Source organism: Equus asinus, chromosome 8 (assembly GCF_041296235.1).
Source record: "Equus asinus isolate D_3611 breed Donkey chromosome 8, EquAss-T2T_v2, whole genome shotgun sequence".
Classification (NCBI taxonomy): Eukaryota; Metazoa; Chordata; class Mammalia; order Perissodactyla; family Equidae; genus Equus; species Equus asinus.
This window is the reverse complement of record NC_091797.1, coordinates 27,028,296-27,038,656: the sequence shown is the minus strand read 5'-3', so window position 1 is coordinate 27,038,656 and position 10,361 is coordinate 27,028,296.

The following is a 10,361-nucleotide window of genomic DNA, read 5'->3' as shown; positions in this document are numbered from 1 at the left end:
CTATTTTTCATAGTGGCTGAACAAGTTTACATTCCCACCAGCTATGTATGAGGGTTCCTTTTTCTCCATACCCCCTCCAACATTTGTTGTTTTTAGTCTTAGTGATTATAGCCATTTTAACAGGTGTAAGATGGTATCTTAGTGTAGTTTTGATTTGCATTTCCCTGATGATTAGTGATGTTGAACATCTTTTCATGTGCTTATTGGCCATCTGCATATCTTCTTTGGAAAAATGTCTGCTCAAATCCTCTGCCCATTTTTTGATCGGGCTGTTTGTTTTTTTATTGTTCAGTTGTGTGACTTCCTTATGTATTATGGAGACTAGCCCCTTGTCCAATATATGATTTGCAAATATTTCCCCCACTTGGTGGGTTGTCTTTTTGTTTTGATCCTAGTTTCTTTTGCCTTGCAGAGGTTCTTCAGTCTGATGAAATCTCACTTGTTTATTTTTTCTTTTGTTTCCCTTGTCTGAGAAGACATGGTATTTGAAAAGATCCTTTTAAGTTCGATGTCAGGGAGTGTACTACCAATATTATCTTCCAGGAGTTTTATGGTTTCAGGACTTATCTTCAAGTCTTTGATCCAATTTGAGTTTATTTTTGTGTATGGCGTGAGATAATGGTCTACTTTCATTTTTTTGCATGTGGCTGTCCAATTTTTTCCCAGCACCACTTATTGACGAGACTATCTTTTCTCCATTGTGTGTTCTTGACACCTTTGTTGAAGATTAGCTGTCTGTAGATGTGCAGTTGTATTTCTGGGCTTTCAGTTCTGTTACATTGATCTTTGTGCCTGTTTTTGTGCCGGTACCAAGCTGTTTTGATTACTATGGCTTTGTAGTAAATTTTGAAGTCAGGGATTGCGATGCCTCCAGTTTTGTTCTTTTTTATCAAGATTGCTTTAGCTATTCAGGGTCTTTGGTTGCCCCGTAAGAATTTTAGGGTTCTTTTCTCTATTTCCATGAAGAATGTCATTGGGATTCTGATTGGGATTGCATTGAATCTGTAGATTGCTTTGGGTAGTATGGACATTTTAACTATGTTTATTCTTCCAATCCATGTGCATAGATTCTCTTTCCATCTCTTTATGTCATCATCTATTTCTTTCAATAATGTCTTATAGTTTTCATTGTATAAGTCCCTCACCTCCTTGGTTAGATTTATTCCTAGATATTTTATTCTTTTTGTTGTGATCGCAAAGGGAATTATATTCTTGAATTCTCTTTCTGTAAGTTTGCTATTAGAGTATAGAAATGCAACTGATTTTTCTAAGTTGATTTTGTACCCTGCAACTTTACTGTAGTTGTTAATTATTTCTAATAGTTTTCTGATGGATTCTTTAGGGTTTTCTATATATAAGATCATGTTGTCTGCAAACGGCAAGAGTTTCACTTCTTCATTCCCTGTTTGGATTCCTTTTATTCCTTTCTCTTGCCTAATTGCTCTGGCCAAAACCTCCAGTACTATGCTGAATGAGAGTGGTGAAAGTGGGCATCCTTGTCTTGTGCCTGTTCTCAGAGGGATAGCATTATAGCATTCAGTTTTTCCCCATAGACTACGATGTTGGCTGTGGGTTTGTCACATATGGCCTTTATTATGTTGAGGTAATTTCTTTCTATGCCCATTTTGTTAAGAGTTTTTATGATAAATTGCTGTTGGATCTTGTCAAATGCTGTCTCTGCATCTATTGAGATGATCATGTGGTTTTTATTCCTCACTTTGTTAATGTGGTGTATCCCATTGATTGATTTGCGGATATTGAACCATCCTGTGTCCCTGGTATAAATCCCACTTGATCATGATGTATGATCTTTCTGATGTATTGCTGTATTCAGGTTGCCAAAATTTTGTTGAGAATTTTTGCATCTATATTCATCAGTGAAATCGGCCTGTAGTTTTCCTTCTTTGTGTTACCCTTGTCAGGCTTTGGTATCAAAGTGATGTTGGCCTCGTAGAATGTGTTAGGAAGCTTTCCATATTCCCTAATTTTTTGGAATAGCTTGAGAAGGATAGGTAGTAAATCCTCTCTGAAAGTTTGGTAGAATTCTCCAGGGAAACCATCTGGTCCTGGGCTTTTATTTGGGGGATGGTTTTGATTACTGTTTCAATTTCTTTACTTGTGATTGGTCTATTCAGATTATCTATTTCTTCTTGACTGAGCTTCAAGAGGTTGTAAGAATCTAAGAATTTATCCATTTCCTCTAGCTTGTCCATTTTGTTGGCATATAGCTTTTCATAGTATTCTCATATAATTCATTGTATTTATGTGGTATCCATTGTTATTTCTCCTCTTTCACTTCTAGTTTTACTTATCTGAGCTTCCTCTCTTTTTTTATTTGTAAGTCTGGCTAGGGGTTTGCCAATTTCGTTTATCTTCTCAAAGAACAAGTTGTTTGTTTCATTGATCCTTTCTACTGCCTTTTTTGTTTAAAGCATTTATTTCTGCTCTGATTTTTATTCTTTCTCTCCTTCTGCTAACTGTGGGCTTTGTTTGTTCTTCTTTTTCTAATTAAGTTAGGTGTAGTTTGAGGTTGCTTATTTGGTATTTTTCTTGTTTATTAAGGTGAGCATGTATTGCAATGATTTTCCCTCTTAATATGGCTTTTGCTGCATCCCATATTAGTTGGTGTGGTGTGTTTTCATTTTCATTTGTCTCCAGATGTTTTTTGATTTCTCCTTTAATTTCTTCAATTATCCATTGGTTGTTCAATAGCATGTGGGTTAGTCTCCACATCTTTGTCCCTTTCTCAGCTTTTTTCTTGTAATCAATTTCCAGCTTCATAGCATTGTGATTGGAAAAGATGCTTGTTATTATTTCAACCTTCTTAAATTTATTGAGGTTTGCCTTGTTTCCCAACATATGGTCTATCCTTGAGAATGCTCCATGCGCACTTGAGAAGAATGTGTGTTCTGCTGTTTTGGGATGGAGTGTTCTATATGTGTCCATTGAGTCCAACTGGTCTAGCTTTTCTGATCTACCCATTGGTGTGAGTGGAGTGTTGAGGTCCCCAACTATTACTGTTATTATTATCTTCTTTTAGGTTTCTTAATAGCTGCTTCATGTACTTTGGTGCTCCTGTTTTGGGTGCATAGATATTTATAAGTGTTATGTCTTCTTGGTGGAGTGTCCCTTTGATCATTATATACTGCCCCTGTTTGTCTCTCTTTACCTATCTTATCTTGAACCCTACTTTGTCTGATGTAAGTATTGTGATACCTGCTTTCTTCTGTTTGCCATTAGCTTGGACTATCATCTTCCATCCCTTCACTCTGAGCCTGTGTTTGTCATTGGAGCTGAGACGTGTTTCCTGGAGGCATCATAGTTGGGTCTTGTTCTTTAATCCATCTTGCCAGTCCATGTCTTTTTGTGGTAGAATTCAATCCATTTACGTTTAGTGTGATTATAAATATATGAGGGCTTAATGCTGCCATTTTACCACTCGTTTTCCAGTTCTCCTGCACTTCCTTTGTTTCTTGTCCTGTGTGTTTCAGTCTACCAATTGAGTTATGTAGTTTTTAATGTTGTGTTTCTTTGTTTTCACCTTTTTTACTATTTGTGTCTCTTTTCTGATTTTTTGTTTAGTAGTTACCATGAGGTTTGTATTCAAAATTTGTGGATAAGATAGTCCATTTTCTGATGGCCTCTTATTTCCCTAGACTAAACTGATTCAGTACCTTTCCTCTTTCCCTCCTAAGTTGTTTTTCTTGCATCTTATTCCATCTTGTCTTATGAGTTTGTGGTTAAAGTGACAAGATTATCTTTGTTTTTGGTGTTTTTCTTCTCTATATCTTTAATGCTATACTTTAGTGTTTGCTAACCTATTCCAATGTATAGCTACAATTTTCCGATTTTGGCTACCTATTTATCTCCTTACTCTGTGCTTTGTAACCCCTTTCTCTCTTTTTTTTTTCAAGTATGAAAGCCTTCTTGAAGACTTCTTCTAGGGGAGGGGTCTCATGGCTATGAACTCCCTTAGCTCTTGTTTATCTGGGAAAGTTTTCATTTCTCCATCATACCTGAAGGATATTTTCGCTGGATAGAGTATTCTTGGCTGAAAGTTTCTGTCCTTCAAAGATTTGAATATATCATTCCAATCTCTCCTAGGCTGTAAAGTTTCTGCAGAGAAATCTGCTGAAAGCCTGATAGGGGTTCCTTTGTAGGTTATTTTCTTCTGCCTTGCTGCCTTTAGTATTTTTTCTTTGTCATTCACTTTGACCAGTTTCACTACTATATGCTTTGCAGTAGGTCTTTTGATATTGACATATTCAGGAGATCAGATAGGCTCTTCCACATGGATTTCCATCTCCTTCCCCAGGTTTGGGAAGTTCTCTGCTATTATTTCTTTGGATAAGCTTTCTGCTCCATTCTCCTTCTCTTGTCCTTCTTGAATACCTATAATTCTTATGTTGCATTTCCTAATTGAGTTGGATATTTCTCAGAGACTTTCTTCATTTCTTTTTAATCTCAGTTCTCTCTCTTCCTCTATCTGGAGCATTTCAACATGTCTATCCTCGATTATGCTGATTTGCTCCTCTATGATGTCTGCTTGAACATTCAGGGAATCTATAGTTTGTTTTATCTCTTCCATTGTGTCTTTCATTTCCAATATTTCTGATTGATTCTTCTTTATAGTTTCAATCACTTTTGTGAAGTAGCACCTGAACTGGTTGAATTGTTTTTCTACATTCTCTTTTAACTTGTTGAGTTTTTTTGATGATAGCTATTTTGAATTCTCTGTCATTTAGATTACATATTTCTGTGTCCTCAGGACTGATTTCTGGGTACTTGTCATTTTCTCTCTGGTTTGGAGATTTAATATAATTTTTGATACTGCTAGAGGGCATGGCTCTGTTTTTGCACATGGGGGTATTATTTGGTCACAGTTACTGCCTACTGCCACTGAGTGGGGGTCAAGAACTGTGTATTCTGAGCCCTCTGTGCTCTGTGGAGATCCCAGGCACTGGAGCCAGCCCTGGGCGGGTGGGAGGGAGGGGCACTTTCCTTTGCATGCCCTTGGAGTTTTCTCGCTCTGCTCTCACTATCTGCTCTCCTGGGGTGTTGGCTTGATGAGGTCATCCCCCGCTATAGCTTTCACCCCAACAGAGGTCTTCCCTCTAGGCTGCAAGGGCCCCCACGGATCTTTGGGGTTCTGGCAAATGAGTGTCCCCTCCCTCATTCCTTCTCTCTCTGAGGCTGCCCACATCCCAGACTGCAGTCTTTTGGGAAGGGAGTGAAGTTTTCTCTTACCTCATTCTACCTCCTCTGAGGGGGGCTCCAGCCTCTCCACCCTCTGTCGTATGGCTGCGTGGGTCTCTCAGATGTCTTTTGTGTTGTGTTTGGATGCCCTTGTTGGAGTATGAATGTCTTTTTCATTGTATGGTGGTGAGGAGAGATTACTGGGAAAGCTCACTCCACCATGATGCTGCCATCACTCCTCAGATTTTGAACGTATATTAATCAAGTGAGAAAGACAAGTTATGAAACATTTATGAAAAAGAGAAATGTATGTGCATATTTATGGAAAAAAATGAAGGGTATACTCTGAAATGTTAGCAGTGGTTTTCCTCTCTGAGCTTTTTACTTTGTTTTTGTGCATTTTTTTTTTGCAACAGGCATGCATTATTTTCCTAATTAGAAAAAATACAAACTATTTCTATGTTGAAAAACAAATGGCAACACAAACGACACAATTAGAAAGTAAATGATGTGAAACAAGCGAAGGGTCCTAAACAGAAGGAAGCGGGTTTCTTTCATGTGAACTTCTCAGAGCCTTTGCTTTTGACATTCTGATATGCACCAGGAATATACAAAGGAGGATTGGGGGATAAAACCTTCCCCAATCTTATTTGACAAAGAAACTGTGTGACAGTGTTTGTGCATGTGCACACATGGGGTGTGTCTCTGTGTTGTATGTATATTGCTGTGTGCACAGATGTTTTGCTGTGTGCATGAGTGTGTGCGTGTTTATATACATAAGTGTCTGTGTGCGTGCTGTGTGTACTTGCTTATATGGGGGTGTGTGTGTGTGTTGTTGTGAGTGTGCATGTGTCGTGGCATCTCAGGGGACCTGTGATGTCCACATACACTTTGAGTAATGCTGGTCCAGACAGACATACTCGTGAGCTTTGCAAAGGGAGAGGGGATTTTTTTTTTCCCAGTTGATTGCCCCTTTCCCTCTGTTTCCACCTCTTCTTTTCTCTCCCAGGGTCCCTACTCTCTTTCTTCAGCCCATCTCATGAGCAACCCCAGCCCCTCACTCATGGCAGAGATTAGGCGAGTTGTTCCTTCTCTTCTCCCCTCCTGCTCCCTAATGCCTTCTCTTGAGCCCTTGACAAAAGTTGTAGGATTTGGAAAGGTAAAGCGAGTGAGAAAGAAGCCACATGGGCAAGGCAGGAGTAGAAAGAGAGATGGAGATTCCCAGAAAGTAGACAAATAGCATTTAAATCCCCTTCCAATGGAGATGTTCTATGATAAGTACTTCAGGTGCTTAGGTCAGGTACATAGACAGGCCTCAGTGACTCGTGGTCATCGTCATTTGTTGTTATGTTATGACTCTTCCTCCCCAACCCTCATAAACACACACGCACGTCACACTCAGCTCAGACTGTGACCACTTCATCATGGACTCTGGGAGAAAAGAAGCATTAACACCCAAGGATCGGACTGCCCAAGGATTCGACCAAGCTTTTCCCCTCCCTGGAGAAATTCCCACACATTTACATGCAGAGACATGTACAAGAAGGTTCCCAGCAACACTGAAAAAGTAAAAAATTTGGAAACAAATTAACTGTCTATGAACAGAAGAACAGAGAAATAAGTTGCGGCATAATCCTACAGTGGAATCCTATACAACAGTAAGGATGAATGAACAGTATCTACACACATAACATGGATGAAACTCACAGTACAATATTAAGAGAACAAGTAGCAGAAGAATTGCACACAATGTGATATCATTTATATAAACTTTAAAAACATGTAAAATATACTATGTATGGTTTGGAGGGGTGTGCATTTAGAGTAAATGTATAAAGGAACCCACGGGAAAGATAAATAACACACTCAGGTTAGTGATTACCAAAATATTTTCTCTGGACTGTGAGATGGATGGGGGAAGAAATACAGGAGGAATAGAACGGGCGTCAACTATGTTGCTAGTATTAACTATCTATCGCTGAGTATCAAGCTCTCACAAAACTCAGCAGCTTAAAACCACATACATTTATTATCTCAGTTTGATATCATCATGTGGATTTTCTTCTTTGCTCTGTTAATACGATGGATTACACTGCTCAATTTTTGAATATTGAACCTGTCTGGCATTCCTGGGATAAATTTCACTTGGTTATAGTGTGTCATTATTTTTCATATATACTGCAGTACTCACTTTTCTAGTATCTAGTTTAAGATTTTTGTTTTTATGTTCGTGAGGGATATTGGTCTGTAGTTTTCTTTCTTCTACTGTCTTCCTCTTGTTTGGCATCACGGTAATGACAGCCTTGTAAAATGAGTTGGGAAGTTTTCCTTTATCTTCTGTTTTCTGGATGAGATTGTGTAGAATTGGTGTTATTTCTCCTTTAAATGTTTGTTAGAATTCATGAGAAATCATCCAGGCCAGGAGATTTCTTTTTTGGAAGTTTTTAACCTATGAATTTAATTTCTTTAATACACACAGGATTACTCTAGTTATTTATTTTTCTTGGGTGCATTTTGGTAGTTTGTGGCTTTTAAGGACTTGATCTATTTCACCTAAGTCAAGGGTCAACAAACTTTTTCTGTAAAGGGACAGATAGAAAATATTGTAGGCTTTTGGGGTCATACAGTCTCTGTTACAACTATTCAGCTCTGCCTTTGTAGGGTAAAAGCAGCCATAGACAATACATGCATGAATGAGCGTGGCTGTTGTGTTAGTTCCTGGGGCTGTCACGACAAGCTACTAGAAGCTGGGTAGCTCAAAACAACAGAAATTGGTTCTCCCACAGTTCAGGAGGTTAGAAGCACAAAATCAAGCTGTCAACAAGTCCATGCTCCCTCTGAAGGCTCTGGGGGAGAATCCTTACTTTTGCTTCTTCCAGCTCCAGACATTCCTTGGCTTCTGGCAGCGTAACTCCCATCTCTACTTCAGTCTTCACATGGCCTTCTTCCTTCTGTGTCTCTCTGGATCCAAATCTTCCACTTTTCTTATAAGGACACAAGCCACAACTGATTTAGGGCCCATCCTAATCCAGTAGGACCTCATCTTATGGTCACCTTTGATCTAAGTTGCTGACCTTTGATCTAAGTTGCTAAATTTATGTCCATAGAGTTGTTTGTAATATTCTCTTATTATTTTCATGTCTGTGGGGTCAGTAGTGAAATTCCCTCTTTCATCCCTGATGCTGATAATTTGTGCCTATTCTCTTTTTTTCTTTGTCAATCTAGTTATAGATTTGTCAATTTTATTGATCTTTGCAGAGGACCAGATTTTAGTTTAACTGATTCTCCCCTATTGTTGTCTGGTTTCAATTTCATTGATTTCTGCTCTGATCTTTATTATTGACTCCCTCTACTTACTTTGACTCTATTTTTCACTTTTTTTCTAGTTTCTTAAGGTGGAAACTTAGATTGTTGATTTGAGACCTTCGTTCTTTTTTAACATAAGCATTTAATATTATATTTTTCCCTCTAAGCACTGCTTTAACTGCATACCACACATTTTGATGTTTTATTTCATTTTTATTCGGTTCAAAATATTTTCCCTTTAAGATTTTCTCTTTGATCCATGAATCACTTAGAAGTGTGTTTTTTAATTTCCAAATGCTTGGAGATTTTCCAGTTGTCTTTCTGTTATTAATTTCTAGTTCAATTCACTATGGTCAGAATATATACTTTGATTTCAATTTTTAAAAATTTGCTAACACAAATGTTCAACTTTTGGTATTGGTCCACAGATCCCTGAATCTCTGTTCAACTTTTTTTTTTTTTTTATTAAGATTTTATTTTTTTCCTTTTTCTCCCCAAAGCCCCCCCGGTACATAGTTGTGTATTCTTCGTTGTGGGTTCTTCTAGTTGTGGCATGTGGGACGCTGCCTCAGTGTGGTCTGATGAGCAGTGCCATGTCCGCGCCCAGGATTCGAACTAACGAAACACTGGGCCGCCTGCTGCGGAGCACGCGAACTTAACCACTCGGCCACGGGGCCAGCCCCAATCTCTGTTCAACTTTTTCTTTAATCTTTTTTTTTCTTCTTCTCCCCAAAGCCCCCCAGTACATAGTTGTATATTCTAGTTGTGGGTCCCTCTGGTTGTGCTAGGTGGGACACTGCCTCAGCATGGCCTGATGAGCAGTGTCATGTCTGTGCCCAGAATCTGAACCGGCGAAACCCTGGGCTGTGGAAGCAGACTGCATGAACTTAACCACTTGGCCATGGGGCCGGTCCCTTTTTTTAATCTTTTTTCTGCTGGTTGTTCAAATCAAATAACTATTGATCTTCCAAATTCATTCACTCTTTCCTCTGCTTTCACTCTGCTGATGAGACCATCCAGTGAATTTTTAATTCAGTTATTGTATTTTTCAGTTTCAAAATTTCTGTTTGGTTATTCTATATGTCTTTATTTCTTTGCTGAGACTTTCCGCCTTTCCTTTTATTTCAAGAGTGTTCACTCTGACTTCTTGAAGCATGGTTGTAATAGCCTCTTTAAAGTCTTTGTCTGATAATCCAACATCTGTGTTATCTTGGGGTTGACATCTGTTGCTTTTCTTTTCCCTTGTGAGTTAAGATTTCCCTGGTTCTTCACATGCCAAGCAATTTGGGATTTTATCCTAGACATTTTGGGTCTTGTTTAAATCCTAAGAAGAATTTTTGCTTTCTTTTTGTAATCAACCAAGTTTGCAGGACTTAGGCTGCAAGTTCTGACCTTCTTTCTGTGGGCTGTGGATCCAATGTCAGTTTAGTATTCAAAGTGTGTGCAGTGCTTTGAGGGATAGTCCCATGTGTGTGCCACCCAGTGGCCAGTCTGAGACCTGGGTGGTGATCTGTGCTGTAGCTCAGTTCTTAAAACCTGTAATAAACTGTTTAGGATCAGATCCAAGCATACACAGCTCAGAGGTGAGGCCTGGAATTCACACACAACTTTATGGGATTACTCTCCTGAGCGCTCTCTTTTCCATGATCCACCTGACACTTTCCAGATCCCTGGAGCCTCCCTTCCCAGATGTCCAGCCAGAAATTGGGAATTTAATTTCCCTACTCTGCTGCATTCTTTCCACTACTGCCTCTGTGTCCAGGACCAAGCAGTGTGAGGACAAAGAGAAAGAAAAATGTAATGGGGATTCACTCTATGCTCTTGGGATCACACTACTCTGGTGAAGGATAAGAGTTTCT